General features: G+C 50.9%; 1 protein-coding gene across 2 annotated transcripts in view; it reads left to right on the top strand.

Moving 5' to 3' along the window:
• Positions 1 to 21,887, top strand: part of TSPAN18 (tetraspanin 18) — a 186,066-nt gene that overhangs the window by 19,731 nt on the left and 144,448 nt on the right. For both annotated transcript variants that reach the window (XM_049096376.1, XM_025451945.3), the window contains exon 2: positions 12,536 to 12,612. The gene's annotated coding sequence lies outside the window, so the exon portion shown is untranslated. The remainder of the gene's footprint in view (positions 1 to 12,535; positions 12,613 to 21,887) is intronic.

Raw genomic sequence — 21,887 nt, 5'->3', positions numbered from 1 at the left:
ACCTGAAATACTCTGTAGCCTTTTCCTGGTACTGAAGAGACATCATTTTATTTTGAGCTAGGAATTAACACAAGGTCAGGAGAAAATAGAAAGTTCAAGAGGATGATTCACTCTTGACTTAAGGGAGACATAATGTCGTGGCATCTCACTTGGACCCGTTTCTTTTACTTCTTCCAGTTTGGCACTGCTAATGGGGGAGGGGTGATGGAATCAGGACAGAGACTCCACGTTTCCTGCGTGGAACTGACCAGAAGGATCCACTTCTTTCTGTGTCCCCCAAGCCCTCTGCCCCCAGTTCCATGGACAAAGAGAGCTAGAATTCACTGAGAATATACCACACTGCATGCACTGTCCTGCCCAATCCTTGCAACAGGCCTACAGGTCAAGTGCGAATGTCATTCCTGTTTTAGAGATAGTGAAACAGGAGTACCTGAGGCGGTGTCACAGGGTGTACAGTGGGCCTCCACAGTGGGTCTTCAAGTGCATAGTGGTCTGCGCTTGAGCTGAGTAAGCTTTGGTCACCAAACCATGCTGTCCCAAGCAGCCTAATGGTGTCAAGGTGGAGTGGAAGATGAGATTTCAGGACAGAGTCTGGGTTTTGATCCTGCTCTGCTACAAACTCATTGTTTGTGCCTTGGGCAAGTCCCTTATCCTCTCTGGGCCTCAGTCATCCCATTCTAAAATGAAAGTGAGGGATCAGTTGGTCCCCAAGTCCCTGCTCAGCATAATATTCCTGCCGTTAGGAGCTCGTGGGCTTGGGCAGGTTATCCAACCACTCCAATGCTGAGGTTCTCTCTCTGTGCAATGGGGAGAAGACCAACACCTATTACATGAGGTTGCTGTGAGAAGTGACAAATCAAGTGCCTGGGATAATGCCAGTGCCCCTGTTGGTGCTAGCCCTTATTGTGGTTTTAGGATCTGTCTTGGCAGACCCTTTGGCTAAGGATGGGGGCTTGTTACCTGGCGTGGAGAGTCTCCCGTTTCAGAGTTGGAGGCATTTCTCTCTCCAGGTGATGTGTCCATGGGTTGCATGATGCCTCTGGATAAAAAAAACATTTGACCACCAGAATGCCTTGGGGTTTCTTGACCAACGTACCGTCTTGGACATTACTAAAGTAAGAAGTTACCTGGGAGGCTTCAGTCTAGAGGCATTCAATTTACTTGTAGCCCAAAACTCAAAGAAAGTTCAACATGGAGCCTCCGAGAAATCACTGAAAACGGAGCTGCTGCCCTGTTGGAGCGGCCTTAGGGGGTCGCTTGGCCTCCCCACCTCCTCCCTCCACTTTGATGGCTTCTGAAGCCCTGGGAAACCCCATTTTCAGAATCACAGGCCATTAGGTGGTCAAGAATGAAACTGAGACCCCGAAAGGGGCAGTAAGGCATCCAGGAATCAGAAGCAGGCACATCTGCTAAACCATTTTCATGAGCGGGATCATTTTCTGTCTTTATAAGAGAGCTCGCCTGTGTTTCTTCTGTCCATCCGTCTTAATTAATCACCTAGAGACGCGTCTTTCAATATTGACACTGACTAAGCAGCTGACATTTCTGAATTATTCGGTCCCCTCCCTTCCTCGTATAAGCCATAGGTAAAGGCTGGATGGATGTTTATTGCTAAATCAAGGAAAATGGGACTTTATATTTGGAAGCCTTTGAAACACAGTATTTACCTGAATAATCCTGCCTGAGTTGGCAGGTGTTTGGAAACCTAGGGAAACATGTTTGGCCCAAATAAAGAAATAAATAAGTACTGACCAGCACGATACAAAGCACCCAGATGCGGTGGTTTCTCGGGGCTCTCAAGAGTCCTATTTAAATGAAGTGTCTCTCCCCACTCCCTACACCCCCCCTTTTGCAGCCCCCCACCCCAATTTGGTTTTCAGAGATCACATGGTATCCCTCCCTCAAAACCTAATTTCTGCACAGACTTAGCCAGCAGTGACCTGCCACATGGAGAGCTTTAGTGAGAATCAATAGGCGTGGGCTCCTGCTGTGGGCTTCACGCCTCCTGAATGTAAAACACCCCGACAGCGAAAGCGAGATGGATGCTGGCCAAATATCGGGGGGTACTGGAGCACAATGAGTCCCCCTGCCCATTTTCAAGGCGAGGTGACATGGCCCAGGGAGGCTGAGTGACTCACCCAAGGTCACGCGGTGACTTACAGGCAGGGTCTGTGGGCTCGAGGGCTCCTGGAGGTCCTTTCCAACACCCCGCACCCCCTCTTTGCTGAAGCCTGGCTGCCCTTGTCTTTACCCTCTGGGTAATGGAGCCGTTGTGTAGTACCTGCATGGGCGAAGAGATAGGCGGAGGGAAATAAATGGTCATTAGTGACCGGCCGCTCTAGTACAAGTGATGCTAGAGGTGATGCTGTCAGAGCAGGTGGACAGGGGGTGGCTTCCAATTGCCCAGTGCCCATCATGCCCTCTCCCAAGGCGATGGGAGGCCCAAGCACGGAGAGGACGGGTTCCCAGCCTGCGAGTGCGGGGGAGACACATGTGAATTCAATTCAAGGCTGGCGAGGCCTGCGCCTGGCTTCCCAGCACGCCATGAGCTCTGGGAGTGGGTGGGAACACCATCTCCTCCAGGCCCGACCCTGGCCGCCCAGCAGATGTGTTTATTTCTTCCTTTTGCACTTGGGAGGCAGAAGTGTGGCAGGGCCGCCTCTGGGGCTGAGCTGCCTGGGGTTTAGCTCCAGCTCTGACTGCCTACACCTGGGACCCGAAGCCCCAACTTCTTGGGTTTTAATCTCCTTATCTGTCGAATGGCGTAGTAATAGTCCCTTTCTCCTAGGGTGGTGGGGAGGCCTTAGTGAGAACATCCACATAAAGTGCTTAGAGCCCTGCCCCATAGACCGGATAGGCAAGCAATTTGCATTAGCTATTGATTGGGTAATCTTAGATAAGTGTGCATTTCTCCATTTTAAAAATGATGTTTATCACTTTTTTTTTCTGATTACGAAACTCCCTGGCATACATATGCCAACTACCAAAAGATACCCATGGGTAACATTTTGCTCTATTTCTTCCCATTTTCCCCCTATGCACTGTGTGTGTGTGTGTGTGTGTAATCAGGCATGTACTGCCAAAGTCTAATTTTCTAAAAATTAGAAATCCTGTAAGATCTCCTACAAATCTGCGATGAACATAGGCCAAAGATTGATTTGACTCATGAAAGAGGGAGGCAGCAAGATGGTGAAGCCGGTTCTCAGGAGAATTAGACAAACAGCAGTTATACAAGTACCAGAGCAATGATACTGGAATGAGGAGGCTGGATTGGATATAAAACTGGCTAATGCCCTCTAGGGCAATAAAATCCTAACCTTTGGGGTTATTTTTTCTACCAGACCAGAAAAATCTACTACACATTCACAAGTAACTTCACAGGAGTCAAAGTTAACATTCCTCTAGAATCTTCTGCCCTGGATAATTAAAGAATGCTTAGGTGGGCCCTCTGAACAATCCTACTCCCGTCAGGATGTTGAGAGACGACAGGCCTCTCCTCCTTGCCTGGTTTCCAATTTTTGGGTCATGCGTGTTAACAATAGCTATATAGTCTCTCTGATTATATTCCAGAAATCTTTGTTCATCTTGTCTTCTACACCTACTATGACATCACTACTTTCAAAGGAAGGTTTTGAGGAAGGACAGGAATGCCCCCAAAGGGTGTGATCTGCTCTTAGGCCCTGCTTGTCAGAGGCCTTCTCCACCTTAGTCCCAGGACAGCTGCTCTCTCTTGGTCCCCTCCTTCATCCCATTTTCTTGGATTCATCCCCATTTCTCTCTCTCTCTGTCTCTCTCTCTTTCTCTCTCTTTCCATCTAGACTGAATTTCTTTTTTTTAAATAATTTTTTAAAAAGATTTTTATTCATTTATTCATGAGAGACACAGAAAGAGGCAGAGACACAGGCAGAAGGAGAAGCAGGCTCCCTGCAGGGAGCCCGACATGGGACTCGATCCCGGGTCTCCAGGATCACACCCGGGGCTGAAGACAGACACTCAATCACTGAGCCACCCAGGCGTCCTTAGACTGAATTTCTTATCAGGGATTTGCTGAGTTACCGTCTTCCAGATTCTTCTCTAAGCACCTACTGTGTGGCATATGGTGATCCTTTGGGGGAAGCTTGGTGAGTGAATGAACGTGGATGGTAGGAGGCTGGGCCTGTGTCAGCGATGAGAGATGGATGTGCCCCTTAGGAACAAGCAGGGCTCCTCCCCCGGGCTCAGCTGGGTCCTTCTGGAAGGACCCCACGCCTGAGCAGTGTCCAGCCTTTGCTCCACCCTAATCCCCGACTCTGCCCTCTGACTGTGTTTAGAAGGCCTTCACACTCAGTCTAGAAAACCATCTTGGCTCTTCCCTGGAGGACTCTCAGCACTGAGTTCCTAGCTCTCTTTCCTAATCAAGGTCTTTTTGTAAAGGGCTAAAAAGTTCTCGCCCCCCCCTTAAGTAGGGTAGAGAGAGGCGGGACTGCGATTAATCTCTGTGCTATGAATTTTAAACCGCTCTTGTTCATGTGTTGGGAAAACCCATCAAAATGCTAATGGCTCTGCCTTCTTACCTCCCGCAGACCCTTCTCTGCATTAGAATATATTTACATGGACTTGAGCTGGGGGGAGGATGGCAGGGATGTGGGGTGCCCCAGGGCTATAAAGTCTGAATTACAAGCCCCAGAGCCCCGTGTTCCAGGAGGAAAGCTGCCGTGGGTTGTGGGGTTGGCCCCTTTGCTCAGCTCCAGTTACCAGTTCTCAGCTTTTGGCTTCCTTGCTAGCTGCAGGGTGGCCAGTTTGGAAACATCTCTATTACTGTCGGGTGGCTTTTAAAAACTGCTGCTCTCGGAAGCAGAACCTCCTTGGACAGGCGCTCCTGGAAGTGGAGGATCACGCCGTGGACCCCAGTTGACTTCCAGGCCTGGAACGCCTTGAGACACAACTCGTACCAAAGTCGACGTCAGCACCCAGAGTCTCTGCTAGTCCTGAACCGTGTGCTGGAAGCACTGGGCTGTTGTCAAAATCTTTGAAAGCCGGGTATCTTTGTTCAAATAGCCAGTGGCTTGTGGCTTGAGATCCTCCTGGATGCATCCTGCGGAGTGTGGGTACTATGGTGACAGCCCTGTGCAGGCTGGACTCAGCAGAGGGGCTCCAGGGACTTTGGCCGCAGACAAGATAGTGGCCTCCATCCTCTGTTGGCCCGGTTCAGCTCTGGGACTGGAGAACAGTGGTTGGACCTCTGAGCATCAGCTCTTTCTTTTGCTGGGGAGGAGGAAGAGGACACTGGCCACTTGGCGGAAGGGTTATAGAGTTCACATCTTTCATTTTTTTGTTCCTGCAGATGACCCAGGGGAGCCGGGGTGGTGGTGGTGGTGGGTGGGGGTGGTAGGCCAGGCTGCGCTGTCAGAGAAAGGTCCCTCAAACCATTGGGTTCCTCCAGGTCCCAGTGGCACCAAATGCCCAGGTCCGGGATGCTGGGCACTTGCCTGGCAGGTCTGCCGGGGACCCCTCATGAGAATGAGGGAGCCTTACTTGGCACACAGTGTTGAGAGAATCACTTAAGCTCCGTGTTTTCCTTTCTCCGAGAGCAGCGCACCGGTGTGTGGTTACATAAAGCTGCTGTGGCTCAGGCTCACTTCTCTCATCTGAGAAATGGGAAGCGTGTAGGAGGCAGAGCAAGGATTCAAAGGAAGAGAGCTCCAGGGGACGGATGGCGTTTGTCCTTGCCCCCTTCAGGTGATGAGAAAATGCTTCCAGACAGGACTAAGGGGGAGCAAGTGCAGGGCTCTGTCCCCTGGAGACAAGGGTCTCAGGCTCCCAGAGGCCACATGTTCATCATGCTCAGCTGGGCATCTGTCTCCTGCAGGTGCCACTTCGGAGGGGCACGAGAGATCCTGGCTTGCTTGTCTTTGGGAGCCCCCAGATATGTTGGGAACATGGGGGGCAGGGGAGATGATGATTACTTGTGACGGCTGCACAGAGAATAAGCAGCATCATGTGTTAATTTATGGGGTTGTACATGCCCTCCTCCCTGGCCCTTCCACCATCCCCAAGCTACCCAGAGCTGATGGGTTCAGACTGGCTCAGATTCCTTACCACCGGGGTGGGCCCTCCAGAGACCCTTGCTAGCAGTGCCAGCACCTTCTGCACTCAGCCCAATTCCATGTAGGGAGCGGGCCTCTACTCCCCAAGCAAAAATTAAGAAAAAAAAAAATCCCAGTCTTTCTGAGGATGTCAGGTCTCCCACCTCAGCCCCACTGTGACCCTGGGGGCCACTTAGCAGGCCCATTCTGGGGTTCATTATGGAAACAGAGGGTGTTGGGGCTGAATGACAGGGCAGGCAGTGCAGAGAGGCACTCTCCCTCCCACAGGGAGTCAAGGGCAGGTGGAAAGGAGGTAGAGACCTAGGCAGAGCTGGCCAGGGCTGGCAGCTTCATTAAGGGATGGGGGGGATGATGATTGTTGTTGAGTCATAAAACCCAGGCAGAACTCATCCTGAACGTGTCTTGGCTCCTCTTCCTCTCCCCCACCCTTACATCACCCCCCTGCGTTGCTAATTTAAAATACAGCAAAACAAAGCCCTGGCTTGGCTTTAGGGCCATAAAATACAGCATTTTTATCTGTCAACAAGCAATGCATCTGGCTGGCAGTGGCCCAGCCTGGCATCGTGTGGGAGGGGGCCAAGGCTGAGCTGGCCACCAGACACCCGCTGATGATGCAGCCCTTTCCTGGGGCACACGCCCTAGAGTCTTTATGGTCACGGGGCTCAGAAGGATGGCTGCTCCACCTAGGAGCCAGGTGGAGATGTAGGGTGGCTAACGTGGGGGGCAGATGGAGAGAGGCAGAGAGGGGCAGAGGGGATCAAGGAGGAGTGGAGGGAGGGAGAGAGAGAAAGGGAGAGAGACAGCAAGTGAGGGGAGCACAGCCGCACAGCAGAGAGGCCTTGCTGGCAGGAGCGAGCCAGAAAAAGACTCACCATTGGGTTGATCACCTTCCTCCCTCCCTCCCTTCATCCTTCCAGGAAGGCATCCCTTTCATGTCCTCTAGCATCCTACTGACTGACTCAGGGTTCTGGGACATCAACTCTAACCCAGTGATTTTCAACATCACGTGGGAACTTAATATATAAAATATTAGCAAGTCCAGCTGCTGCGAGCTAAGCGTTAGGGTGCATAAGATGTGTGAACTCCATCTGTTCTTGGTGCAGACTCCCCAAGGGAGAGAGGGAAGGATCTGAAGAGTATACCTGGGAACCACTGATTGTGGCCACTACCCCTTTCACAGAAAGTGGCACCAGATTCTGCTTTACGTTATTCCTGAGTCCTCAGTTCCTCAAGGGCTTGCTTGTGCCGGGCCCCATGGGAGTACTCACAGCCCATTAGCTCATCTGATCCTGAGCCCAGGCCAGTGAGGTGGGGCTATGATTGTCTACACTTTGCGGGTGAATAATCTGCGTTTTAGAGGGATGCTGAGGTCACACAGGTGGCAAGTGGCATAGCTGAGATTCAAACCCAGGCCTGTGGGACATGAAAGCCTTGTCTATGGACTGCCCTTCGGTGCTGAGGCCTCCCCACCCACCTGCTGCAGACAGACAGCAGGCTCTAGTGGCTGTTATGTTCTCACAGAAGCCCACTCACGGGTAACTGTCTTAATCATGCTGTATTGTCCACGTAGTTTGGCCCTTTGGTCATTTTAGGGTCCCCTAAATGGCATTTTTCCAAGGGAGCATGGCACCCCCATCAGCAGCCATCCATCTGCTCCAAGCAAACGGTTGGCCTCCGGCAGATCTGCCACACGGCTGACAAACCACCTGCCCCACGGATTGGCATTGGACTCAGACACAGGAAAACTTTGCTCTTCTTGTAGCATCGGTCTTCACCTGGTCAAGGCCAAGGCAAGAGGTAGCTCTGAGCCCTCCTTCCTGAGGCCTGGTCTTGTGGGTCCACAGGTAGAGCAGGAGGTGAGATGGGGCAAAGCTGGGGGCTGTTAATATTCAATGGTGTGGTCTCTGTGTGGGTCCCTTAACTCTGGTGGGAGAGAGCAAGGTGCTGACCATAGCTGCAAGACCATAGCCTCCCATTAAATTATACAAGTGGTTGAGCCATTTAGTCCCTCTCTCCTCCCATTAACCTACTTCTGTCTTCCTGCTGTTCATTTCACCCATTCTTTTGTAGATTCATCTCAGAATTTACCTTTCACCTGTCCTTCTAGCCATCCCTGCATTCATCCATCCCTCCTATCATCCATCCTTCCATGCATGCACACATCCACCCATGCTTGTGTCCATCTATCCATCCATGCATTCACACATCCATTCATTTCTGCATACATGCATCTATGTGTGTATATATCCATCCATCCATCCATCCATCCATCCATCCATCCATCCATCCATCCATCCATCCATCTATCTTTCCATCCCTGATATTATTCATACATCCCTGCAACCAACTATAACCTAGTTCCTGCCTTCTACCATTCAAGCCCTGTCCTGGTAGATGAGAGAAATCCTATGGAACAAAACACACACTGTTGCTGACTTGGGTACCTATACACACAAATTGTTATGGGAGCCCAGAGAAAGGGACTAATCGTGCCTTTGGAGGTCTGGGAAGGTTTCTCAGAGGAGATGTTGAAAGACGGTTTTGAAGGATGAGTAGGAATTTGCCAGGTGTTTTGGAGAGTTGGGGGTAGGTGTAGTTCAGGGTTAGGAAAGGAAGAAGGGACTTCCAGGCGGAGTGAGCAGCAGTAAGGTTGGGCCAAGCATGTCTGTGGGGGGTGTGGGCCCCCACGAGTTCAGTTTGACTTGGATCTGTGCACATTGTGAGGACCTGAAGGGCTTAGAAAGACAAGTGGGGCTCAGATGATCAAAGGCCTGTGTGCCCGCAGAGAGAAGCCAGGGGACCCACTGAGGCAAGAGAGAGACACATCTATGGGCTCAGTCTGACAGCAAATGAGAGGGCAGTTTGGAGGGAACAAGGCTGAAGGCTAGCAGACCAGCCGGGATCCTGTTTGCAGCAAGCTGACAGGCAACAGTAAGGCTCAGCCCGGGCAGGGACAGGCAGGGGCCACAGAGGAGGAGAGGCACGGGTGACTTGGGACACATGGGATGATGGAGAAACAATGCGGGGGGGGGGGGAACCGGAGCGAAGTCTGTGATCTGGGTGTGGGCTACGTAGGGTGCTGTGTTTGTGAGGCCTCAGGAGGCTCTGTCCTCATGGCCCTCGCTCCATAGTGTACATGTAATCCGTTTCAGTTTAAAAATAGAGCAGGAAACATCAACATAGAAGGTCAAGTCTCTCGTCTGGGTCTCATCCAGGGCACTGAGGTACCTCTCGGGATTTTTCTTGCAAATTGAGAGCTGGTTTCTCTCATCCAGAGCAGCTTTGCTTTGTTTGGAAGGAAGAAGAAGATGATGGTGATCTAAGTTTTGAGCTAGGCCTCAGACCACGGGGGAGCTTGGCTCCTAGCGCTCACACTCACTGCCCTTGACCAAACTCTTCCTTTATTTCGTGGATTTTAAGGCACCCTTTATCTTTTCTATTTTAAGGTCTCCGACACCAGGATGCGTCATAACAAAACGTGCCATAATTCACTAAGCGAAATGGTCAAATAATGGTGCTGTTATAACCCGAGGAGTCTTTTTTTTTTTTTTTTTTTCCGAGGAGTCTTAATTCAAGAAATAGGGGTGTGTGTGCCCTGGTGTCCTGTCTGTACATTTTTCATGTGATCCTCACAGCATCGTATGAGGTATCAGCTGCTATTAGTGGTTTCCCAGATGAGGAAGTGAGGCCCGAAGGAGGGAGGTCACATGCTCACGGTGACAGAGCCAGTCAGAGGCAGACTCTTAAGATTTTAAGGCATCTTGGTTCAAGGCAGGAGGGAGCCTGGGTCCAGCGTGGTGGCTTTTCCTTCCCACACCCTGAGGGAACCGGGTCTCCCAGTCTACCATCTTTCCATGCGGCCTTTCCTCCTCTTGGCCCTAAACCCTGGGATTCTTTTCCCTCTCCCAGGAGGGCTCCAGCTCTGACATCTGTGGTGACCCCCACCCCCGGCCCCCACCCCCAGAGAGGAGAGGGATGGAATGAGATCTCAGGGGAAGTGGGGGCAGAAATTCTGAGCCCAGCTGGTTTCCCTCACATAATGCAGATTTGCTTAAATGGGAATTAGGATTAGTGCTGGATTTTACCTCTCCTGGCAGACTGGTAATAAACTAATCTCTTCTCAGGCTGCAGCAAAGCAGAATTCCATCGAAGACGGGAGACAGCTTCAGGCTCAGGAGTGCAAAGCCTGGAAAGTAATTTTATTATTGACAGGCCCTGCCTACACCGCCTGACACGCAGCCCGCAGCTCCTTCCCGACTCGGCGGCAGCCTTTAATTTCGTTAATGTGTGACATTCACCCGGGCTGCGTGGCTGATGGGCACGCTTGACATTAAAACGTGTTCCTCGTGGTCCCCAGAGCTCATAAAAGCTCATTATCAGTTCCGAGCCCGTAAGTGTAGTTCCTGGCTCAGGTGGGCCCGAGTTCCTCAGACGTGTCCCCGGGGACTGGAGCGGTGGCCGTCCACGGGAGCCAAGAAACAAATGCCTCCCCTTTGTCCAGGGGCCTTGGCCTTCCAGGCCACTGGGAGGTGACCAGCAAAGCAACTCGGCAAGCAGAAGAACCCCGGGTTCAGATTTACATCCGAGGAGAGGGGCTCCTTCTGTCCTGCTATTTGGGGGGAACTGATCTAATATTTGGGGGGAGCGGTTTATCAGAATCTATTCAAATGTGGAATGTGCAGAGCCTGGGCCCCGCCGTCCCACGTTCAGGCATCCGGGCTGGGGACTGGCGTGAACATTCCCACACGGCGATGTAAGCAAGAAGGGAGTCATTGCCGCCAGGCTGTAACGGCTGGAGATGGAAATATCTGAAATATCCAGCGTCTCGAAGCGGGGAGAAGTACATAAAGGGAGGCCACACCTTCCAAGGGGCAGAAGACTCGGGAAGATCTCTATGTTCTCAGGTCCGTGGGGAGCCACGATAGCGCTGCCAGCTGGGGACGTAGGCCAAGTGTGGTGAGATCCCACCCACTTGTGTAGAGAGTCACCCTGTCTGCGTGGGGTGGGGGGGGGGGACACAGGCCCGTGCTCACACACATACGCACACACCTAAGCCGTTACACAGAATGAAGCCTAGAGGGTTGTATGACAAAGATTTTGCCATGGTTCTGTCGACCCCATGGATGGATAGGAAAGAACTTTCACTTTTCTAGTGACAATATGCGCGTATCTCCATGTCCTTATCCATGTGGCCATGCCTCTGTCTATGGCTGGATATGTCTATGTGTAGGTGTGTGTACCCTGGATCCCTTGCGTTGTAGCCTTGCTCTGATCCAGGATGCAGGAGGGCCCCTGGGTTGACTCTGCCTGAGAGGATTTTGGAGGCAGAGATAGCCAAATGGGGTCAAGGCCTGTTCCTCGTCAGTTTGCAGGGAGTTCTGAGAAGCTCTCTGAGGCCCGGTGTGCGTTGAGCTGGGATCTGAAGACTTGGAACTCATTGCTCTGGAGCGTGCACCTCTCCCCCCTGTGGAGTCGGCGCTGGCGCCAGGTTTGACCTCCTGTGGACCTGACGTCTACTCCTGGCTCTGCCCCTCGTCCGCTTTACAGCCTCGGGCAGGTTATTTAACTCCTCTGGGTTCACGGCCTTCATGCCCAAAGCTGGGGTACGGTCTCCTGGGATTGTTGACATCATCGTCTGAGACGAGGTGAAACTGGACCAGGGCTTCGACCGTGCGGGCGGTCCTTGAGGGCGGGAGGCTGGGAGATTTGGGGGTCAGGGGACGTGGCTGTCCTGTCTCCACTGTCAGCTCTGATCTTTGCTTCCTCAGCCGCGCTTGGGAACAAGCCAGTGCCCCAGGCCTGGCCTCAGCCTCGGCTGGCGGGTATGTGGCCTGGTCTGGGCACATCTGATCCTTCTCCCGTGACCTGGGGGCCCTCTGTCCAGTGGGCAGAGAGGAAATGGGCTTCTGGCTCCTGCTCTCTGAGCCGGAGTTATTTTGTTCGCTACCAAAGCCTCAGCATCTTATTATTTATCTCCTGGTGACTACCAGATCTTGAAAGTACCCGTCTGCCCCCAAAGCCTGAATTCATTAAACAATGATTAATTCTCCTTCACATTTTCAAAATTACTCATAAAGCCTTTTTTTTTTTTTTCCTGCCTGAGGAAAATGGAGTTTCCACAACGAGTTGTTAATGTTCTAGCCGGAAGCAAACAAATGTGATGTGATATTGTGATTAGCGTGCGTGATGTCATCACATGCACATTGTACAGGCTCCTGGGCTGAATCTAGAAGCCTGAAAATATGTTCCAGTCGGTGGTCTCTGGGGCCGACACTCTGGAAGCCTCTGCGGGGCTGGGTGCTTGCTTCTGTCTTTCTGTGCTGTGGAGACGGAAGGAGTGAGCAGGAACCCAGGGGGTGGGTGCGTGCCTGAACTGAGGGGGCCCCCAGTAGCCACATGCCCCACTAGCTGTTGCCTTTTTTAAATTTACATTCCTCTTCTCCTTCTAGAGTTTTTCCTGAAGCCATCAGAAAGAGACCTCAAGAGAATCCTGCCCCTCCTGGAAGGAAGACACCAGTTGGAAGAGGTATGGCTGGGCAACATGGCAATATGGCGGCATCTTATTCAAATAAGAGTGTGATTGTCTCTCCTCTTCTCTTCCCACTCAACAAACCCTCCATTGCCAAGTGAAAGAGCTTTCAGCTGGTGCCAGGGTGCAAGGCAAGCAGAGGGCAGCTTCCCTCTTGTCCCCACCCCTAGACATTTGTTGGGGTGCATAGCTGAGGCGTGAAGAGAAGTGGGGTCTCATCAAGGCTGGTGGCTGCCTGATAAGGAGGCTGCCCATCATGGTTGCTCCTCAGGGTCGGCCCAGGAAGTGAGAGTAGAAGCAGGAGAGGCAGTGAGCTCTCCAAGGGAAGACAGAGCACTTCCTCCCGCCCCCCTCCCACAACCACCATGACCTTGGGATTGTGAGAAGAAAAGACCTTTCTAGAATGACTCTCCCATTCCCACCATCCATCTCAGGGCCCTCTTTTGGATAAAGTTCACATTCCAGGATGGAAATGAGGATGGAAAAGTCTTGGTTTGTTGGGTTCTGGGAGCTTCTTGGGCTGCCCACAACCCCAGGACAGGTGACGGGTTTCATGGCCTCATGGAAGGTTCCTGAATGAAGAGCCAGGATGTTTGTCCTCTGGCCCAGTCAGTACCATCATTGTGCCTCAAGAGGCCTTATAAGCCATTTCTCTCATGGGGAGTCATGTCCTTACTAGTAGAATGGGGAGCAGTGACTTGAATCTCCGTTCCAGGCCTCATGGCCTCAGTTTCTGAGGTTCTCAGACCAGGGCTGAGCCAGAGGAAGTGATGGGTATGGTGAGGTAGCAGGGAAGCAGAGTGGGTGGGGGCTTGGGGAAGGCTGTGGAGAGGAAGGGTATTTGGAAGCTTCGAGGAGATGTGACTGCCAGCCTTGGTCAAAGGAAGCCTCAGACCCTCGGTGGAAAGACCAGAGTCTGAGGTGCAGATGGCCTGAGTTCGAGGCCCGGCTGATGGAAGCGTCAGATCAACCAACACCGATTGAGGGCTTCTGCGCGCCAGGTGCGGTGCTTAGCATGAGCCCTGTATGGTCCATTCAGCCCCTTAACGGCCCTGTGGTCTTGGCACTAAAAGCATCTCCATCTTAGAGAGGAGAGAACTGCTCCTCAGAGACGTTAAGTGACTGCTCAAGGTCACACAATGGCGAAGATTTGAAGCCCAGGCCAAACCACACTACAATTCTTGTGTGTTTTCCTTTGAGTGACTCTGATTAACAAAGTCCTTTAAGCCAAATCACCTCTTGCAATGACATTTCTTGAAAGGACATAAAAATGATTTGTCTCCTTATCCTAGAGCTTTTGCTTTTAAACTTTGGGCTCATCGTGGCGTCCCTGCAGGTCCTGGTTTTCTGATCTCCAAAATGGGAGCACGCCCATGGGGATGTTCTGGGGAGAAGATGAGATGAGGGAGGTTCAGACCCACCTGCCCACCCCAAGGCTGCTGCTGAGAGAGTTGAGTGGGGTGTACACACTGTGGGGTGCTGCGCCCAGCCAGGTGAGGGCATTTGCAGCCCCAGCTGCCTCTGGTGCCGTGGCTGGTTGGCGCTCCGCTGCTTTCCTGGACACCGATGTGATCCTCCCCTGGCCTCTGGGCTCATCCTTTCACTTTTGGAGGGTGCTGCCGGCCGGCTCGGATGTTCCAGGCCGGAATCCAAGGCACGGCAGCTGGCTCCCAGGCACAGATAGCGCAAGGCCAGGCTGGGCCCCGGGTAGACCGTGGCCGAGGAGTGTGAGGCTCATGTTGGAGCAGCTCACCACCCCCCTCCCGCCAGCTGCCTGGGCCAGAATCTCAACTGTAAGCCTCCTGGCAGCCCGCCCTGCTCCCCACAGGAAGCCACTGGCTTATCGCAGAGCCAGGATCCCGCACGCTTTTCTTAATCAGGAGAAGGCGCTGAAGCGAGTCAGAAAGAGCTTAACTTCCCCAGGACTTTTCTGCTAGGGATGTTCCTCCATCAAGGAGCCACAGGCCTCCATGTACAAGATGCAAGAATCTCTTTAAGTACAGAGAAAAGCAGCGAGGGTGCTTTTGTCCATGGTTTACCTTCAGGAAGGTTGCAAGGGAGCACAGGGGTTCAGCCTCGCACCCCCCCTCCTTGTTAGCTAGGGAACAGATACACGTAGAGTCCCTGGGAGAGCGCAAAGATGACCGTATGCAGGAGGCAGACAGCATGTGCTGTCGTGGCAAATGTCTGCTGGGGTTTGGGGGCCAGTCTGGTGGAGACTGGCTCCCAGCTCTGCTCTTCACTAGCTATTTGACCCCGGGTGAGCGACTTTGGTGTCCAGAGTCTCGGTTTTCTCATCTATCAAATGGGCAGATAGCACGCGCCTCCCTGGTGGCCGTAAGGCTGAGGAACCTGCTGGCGAGGCCCTCCCGCTTGCTTTGAACAACGGAAGCCCCCTGGGATAACGTGGCCTCCCAAGGTGACCTCCTTGAGGAGGCTCGGGCTCTTGGGATGACGAGTCCGGTGTTTGTGACCAAACAGTGAGGTTACCCTGGAGACACATACCTCTTTCGGCGCGTGGTCTAAAAAAGGGCCGAGAGCGGGGCCTGGGTTGTGTCCGCTCTCTGTTCTGACACTCCGGGGTGTGAGGCCCCCGGGTGTGAACTGTTTTTCCTGAGGTTTTATCCCGTGGTTTACACTTCTCTCTGATGACATTTACTGGACCCTTTCTGTAGATAAGCGCTGATCCCCCCCCACATCCCCCAAGAGGCATGTATTAATAAGCTCTTTATAGGTGAGGATAGCTGGGATTCAGAGAAGTTGTAAATGATTCCAGGTTTCGTGTCCAAAAAGCAGTCACATCCAGACCTAAACACAGGGCTTCGGTCCCAAGGACTGTGTTTGCTGCAGCACCCTGCAGCACCCTGCGGCACCCCACAGTGCCCTCAAAGGCATCTCGTGTGGCAGGCACCCTTCTAGACCTACAAGTTCTACAGCCATACTCCGCAGCACCACGGTGGCTTCCCAAGTTGCCAGTGACAGCACCTGTACAACCTCTGTGACTCCCCACAGCACCCACAGAGGTACCCACAGCATCCACAAGGCACCCTGCAGGACTCACAGCATCACCCTGTGACATGGTGGCACTCCTCCTGCATTCTCCAAGCAGCATTGCATGGAATTCAGAGCTCAGGGAGAGAGGGGCATCTCCTGACGGTTTTAATCTCCACAGCCAGCCCTGTGTGGCAGGCCGAGCGAGCCCATGAAAGCAGTTTCCAGGAAGCATGGGGATCTTCCTCCTACTGAGATCTGACAGCAAGAAGCAGGTGGTGGGGAGATCCTGTACCCGGGTTCCAGTCTACCTACTTTTTCTTTTGTTGCCCATGCTTTCAGTGTCACACCTAAAAATCCATTGTCAAATCTGAGGTCATAAAGATTTACTCCTTTGTTTTTCTTCGAGGAGTTTTATGGTTTTAGCTCTCATATTTAGGTCAGTGATCCATTTTGAGTTGATTTTTGTATATGGTGTGAGGTAGGGACCCAACTTTGTTCTTTGGCCTACGATTATCCAGTTATCCCAGCACCATGTGTTGAAAGCGCTATTCTCTTCCCATTGGGTAGTCTCGACACTCTTATTGAAAATCAGTTTGCCATAATAGGTATAAGTTGTGTCTGGGATCTCAGTTCTATTCCCTTGGTCTGTGGGTCTATCCTTAAGCCTATACTGGGCCGTCTTGATTACTCTGGCTTTATGTGTAACTCTGCAGCTCCCTGGTGATTCTAATGTACATCCTACTGTCCCTGGATTTTAAGAGGAAAATGAAGCACAGTTAGGGAGGCCAGTTGGGAGGCTGCCAGAATGATCTAGGGCAGTGCAGAATGGAGAGGATATACAGCTCTGAAGCAAAGCAGTGGTTATCAGGGTAAAGATCATGATGGAATGGAGAGAAGGAGTGAGGGAGATATTCTTCTGCTCCTTCCCAGTCCCGGGAAGACTGGAGATGCCAAAGGTGAGAGTGGAAGCCAATGGCCTAGCTGAGCGAGATTAACCTCCTACCCACCCCGGGATGATTTGGAGGAATACCCTGGTCCTTGTCACAGCTCAGTTCCACTGCGTGACCTTGGGTGGGTTGCTTGACCTCTCTAAGCCTCTGTGAGGTGGGTCAGTATCCTTCACTGGTCAGCTCTGCCAACACCGGGAGGGGCCGAAAGGCAACTAACTGAGTTCTTGGCAGAAGATCGACCGCACAGGACCTGCCAAGTGGTCGTCAGTTCCTGCTCTCCTGTCTCTGTGGACGCGGGGCGTGGGGCTTCCATTGCAGCCTATGCTGCTTGGGGCTGCCCCGGGCTGCCTGCGACGGGTTCAAGTGTCATATTCCGCTGAGCTGAATTGTATTTTCTTGTACCCTCCGTGTGCTTGTCCCAGATCTGCTTTGCGGCCCGCAGGAAGCAGCATCACCCTTTTCCCTCCAGGCTGCTAACCCGCATCCCCATGTCACCTGCTCTCCCCTTTGCTGCTGGAAGGTCATTCTCTACCTCCCTTTGAGGATGCTGGTCTTGGAGCACTCCTGACTTCTCTGGACCCTCCTCAGGATGGGGGACGGGGGGACTCTGGCCTGAACTGGGCACGTTCATCATTCAGCCCTCAGAGCCAAGGCCAGAGCTCTGGCTGTGTTCTGACCCCAGTCAAGGTGAGGGGGACCAGCACCTCCCTCCATCCAGACCTTTGACTTCTGGTCGTGCAACCAACGTGACACTGGGTCCAGTGATTCCCACATCCTGGTTGGGTTCAGGCTCCCATCTTTTCACCGGCCAGGTAGAAAAGAGATTCACTCTTGATATATAGATATATCTATAGATATATATAATTTTCTGTCTAGTATTTATAAATCAGGGGGCAGTTGAATGCAGGAGGGAGAGCATAGCTTTGGCACCAGATGGACTTCAGGGCTGTCGTTTGGCTACTCATTAGCTTGCGTGAATGAACTCCATTTGCTCTCCTGTTACACGAAGACAGTAGTTGCAGTTGCAGGCTTCGTGGTCAAGATTAAATGAGATGATGGATATCAGGTGTGTAGCCCACCACCCGGGAAGGAGGCGACATTCCAGAAAGGGTGGGTATCATTTCCTGTACCATCTGAACCCCACCATTCATTTCTCTGCAGCTCTGACAGATGGGGTGCAGGCTGTGAGTTTCGGGCCAGGATGGGGCTCCAGCCCCAGGGCCTCCTCTCCCTCCTGGCTCCCCCGTCACTCTCTGGCTGGGACTCATGTGTGAGGGGACAGGCTGACAGGTTCTCACCACCCCAGTTTCCTGCTCACTCAGCCCAAAGTCTGCCAGAACCTTCTGGCCTCAGGCCAGCCCTGTGTCCATATGTAACTCATGACAGCAACCTGGTCTTTTTCTGCCCTCTTGGATACTTTCCATCCCAAACCTTTTCCTTCCTTTCTTTTTCAAGTGTTTTAAATTTATACAAGGAGGTTCATCCTAGGGCCGGATGCAACCTTGTCCCTGGTAGGAGGCAAAGCCAGTAGAGCTTTTCCCTGGGAGATGTTCCATTTCCCTGACACGGCTGACCATGAGAGCAAGGCCAGACAGACCCATTTGTTCTGGGGAGTGACTACTCCTGGACATCATGGGGAGATACTAAGTCCTTATCTAGAGATGGAGCAAATCATTACTTTTCTGTTCACACAGAAAAACTGAGCAGAACATGACCTTAAGAGGCTTTATTATTATTACATTTTTAAAATAATGACATATATTCACATTGTGAATCACAGCTGAAGAACTTTCAAATAGCCAGGGGTGGCAGAGAGAGAGGGAGTAGGAACACCATTTTCAGAGGCGTGTCAGCAACAGAGAGGCACCTGTATGCTCCAGGTCACACAGCAATGGTATGCCAGAGATGGGACGGGTCTGTCATTGTCCCCACCCTGGTCTGGTGATCATTCTGCGGTGCCCAGCAGCTTCTTTTATTAGCCAAAAATGTGAAACAATATATTGTAATTAACAGCCTAAAAAGAAAGGAAAAAGCCCAAATCACCCTGCTGTTCCATTAGCTGGGGTGGTGTAATGACCTGTCCGGAGCTGCCGCCGTGAGAAGAAACAAATGACGTCACCCCTTGTGCTTTGGGGGTCCCTGCAGGGTCTCCCTCCTTGGGGTATGGGCGGGGTTATATTAGGATAGAAAGGCACTGTGGGATGAAGGGAGATGGTGCCTTGGACTCTGAAGCCTTTCTCTCTTTCTTTTTTTTAAAAGACTTTATTTTCTAGAGCACTTTTAGGTTCACAGTAAAATTGAGGGAAAATGCAGAGAGTTCTCACATTCTCCCTGTCTTTGCTCACCGACAGTCTCCGCACCGCTGACAACCACACCATCGTGCTGCCTGTGACAACCACACATCAGTGCAGCCGCATGGACACACTATTATCACCCAAAGCCTGTGGTTTGTATCCGGGTTCACTGCTGGTGGTGCGCCTTTCTTCTGTGGGTTTGGGCCAACGTATAATGACACGTCTCCACCACGATCGTGTCCAACAGAATAGTTCGACTGCCCTACAAATCCTCGGTGCTCTGCCAATTCATCCTTCCCTCCCCACTAAGCTACTGATCTTTTTTACTGTCTCCATAGTTTTGCCTTTTCCAGAGTGTCCTATAGTTGGAATCATACAGTTTGCAGCCTTTTCAAACTGGCTTTTTTCACTTAGAAATATGCATTTAAGGGGCGCCTGGGTGGCTCAGTCAGTTAAGTGTCCGACTCTTGATTTCAGCTCAGGTCATGATCTCAGGGTCCTGAGATATCTCCACCCCGCCCCCCACCCCATGCTCAGCAGGGAGTCTGAGCGCAATTCTCTCCCTCCAACCTTCCCTCATTCTGGGTTACTTACTTGTGTGCACATGCTCTTGTTCAAATAAATAAATAAATAAATAAATAAATAAATAAATAAATAAATCTTTAAAAAATATCTTAAAATATGCCTTTAAGCTCTCCCCACGTCTTCTCATGACTTGATCACTCATTTTCACCCCATTTTTAAAAGTTTGGTAAAAAACACATAACATAAAATGTACTGTTTTAACCATTTTTAATTGTACTGTTCTGTGGTATTAAATACACTCATATTGTTGTGTGGCCATCCCCACCATCCATCCCCTTAACTCTTTTCATCTAGTAAAACTTAAACTCTATGCCCATTAAACACCAACTCCCTATTCCCCTTTTCTCCCAGCCTCTGGCAACCCCCCTTCTTCTTTCTGTCTCTATGATTTTGCCCCTGAATCACTTATATAAATGCAATCATACAGTATTTGTGTTTTGGGGTTACTTTGTGTGTGTGGTGAGTATGCGTGTGTGCACACCCATGTGTGTATCACTGGCTTATTTCACTTTGCATAATACCCTCCATGTTCGTCCATGCTGTAGCAGGTGTCAGAACTTTCTTTTTAATGCTGGATAATATTTTAGTAATATCTGGATGTACCACAGTTTATTTATCCACTTACCTATTGAAGGACATCTTGGTTGCATCCAAGTTCTGGCAGTGAAGAATAAAGCTGCTCCAAATATCTGTACTTAGGTTTTGATCTGTAGGTTTCTTTTCTTTGTCTGAATTTGGTATTAGGCTACTGCTGGCTTCATAGAATGAATTAGAATGCACATTCCCTCTGCTTGTATTTTCTGGAAGAGATTTTTGAGAATAGGTATACTTCCTTCCATCCTTATATGTTCGGTAGAAGTCACTAGTAAATCTGGCCTGTGTTCTGCTTTGAGAGGTTGTTCGTTATTGATTCAATTTATTTAATAGATACAGGCCTATTTTAGGTTGTCTGTTCTTGTATGAGTTTCAGCAGGTTGTGTCTTTCCAGGACTTGATCTATTTCATCTAAGTTATCAAATTTATGGACCTGGAATTAGTAATTGTATTCTTTTCTTATCCTTCCAATGTTCACGGGAACTATGGCGATGTCCCCTCTTTCATTTTTGATATTAGTAATTTGTGTCTTCTCTCTTTCTTAGTCAGCCTGGCTGGAGGCTCGTCAATTTTATCAGTCTTCTCAAAGAAGCAGGGATCCCTGGGTGGCGCAGCGGTTTGGCGCCTGCCTTTGGCCCAGGGTGCTATCCTGGAGACCTGGGATCGAATCCCACGTCGGGCTCCCAGTGCATGGAGCCTGCTTCTCCCTCTGCCTGTGTCTCTGCCTCTCTCTCTCTCTGTGTGTGACTATCATAAAAAAAAAAGGGGGGGGTGGAATCTTAAGTGAGGAGTATTGAGACAAACTAGAAACCATTAGAGGGAGAATGGCCCTACCCAGTACATGTAATAATGTTTAAAAAGAAAAAAAAAAAAAAAAGAAGCAGCTCTTGGTTTGGTTGATTTTCTCTAGTGATTTCCTGTTCTATGGATCCTATGATTTGAGTGTAGATGTATCACCATCTGAGGGATCATGAGGGTAAATCCCTTCTGTTCTCTGATTCTTAGTTTTTGCATCTACAGAATGGGTGTGGTGACGACAATATCTGGCCCAGAGTTAGTTTGAAGGCAAACATCAAATGTGAACCCACAACCAATGATTCAACAAATACATGTTCAGCCACTGTCATGTACCAGGTACTTCTCTGCATGCTGAGAATATCGTAGTGAATGAAAGAGCAAAGTCTCTGCCCTCATGGTGCTTATCTTCTATTTGTAGAGAGAGAGAGAGAGAGAGAGACCAAACAAATAAATTAAAAGTCAGACAGTATGAGGTGCAGGAGGTGGTAGGGAGTGCCCAGGGGTTTGCTGTTTTGGATAAGGGGTACTTAGAAGGCCTTCCTGATTGATGTCATTTGAGCAGAGACCTGAATGCAATGAAGCCTTGAGTTTTGTCTGGGTGAAAAGCCTTCTGGTGAAAGGAACAGCAAAAGTCAGGGCCATAAGGCAGGGAAGTGGCTGACATGTTGGATTACCAGGGAGGAGGCCAGTGTGCTAGAGGGAGGGTGGCGTGGAAGCAGAGTGGCTGCCAACCAGGGTGAGGGTTTTGGATTTTGATTCTAAGTGTGATGGGAAGCCAATATGCATGGAAGAGATGGGATGAAATTTACATAATACCAAGATCACTCTGGGTGCTGGATGGAGTCCCCTATCAGGGACAGGGAGGCCAGAGTGGAGGCCAATATTAGAATCCAGGCACAAGACAAAGTGATCTGGAAAGACAAAATAGTTTCGGCGGTGCTGAGAAGCCCACACATTCATGATCTATTTTGAAAGTACCGCTGACAGAGTCACTGATGGGTTGCATAGGGTGGGGGAGGAGTCAAGGCTGACCATTGAGTTTGTGCCTGTATATGGG

The sequence above is a fragment of the Canis lupus genome, chromosome 18 (assembly GCF_003254725.2).
Source record: "Canis lupus dingo isolate Sandy chromosome 18, ASM325472v2, whole genome shotgun sequence".
NCBI classification, from domain to species: Eukaryota; Metazoa; Chordata; class Mammalia; order Carnivora; family Canidae; genus Canis; species Canis lupus.
The sequence above is the reverse complement of the archived record's forward strand: the minus strand, read 5'-3'. Positions and strand labels throughout refer to the sequence as shown.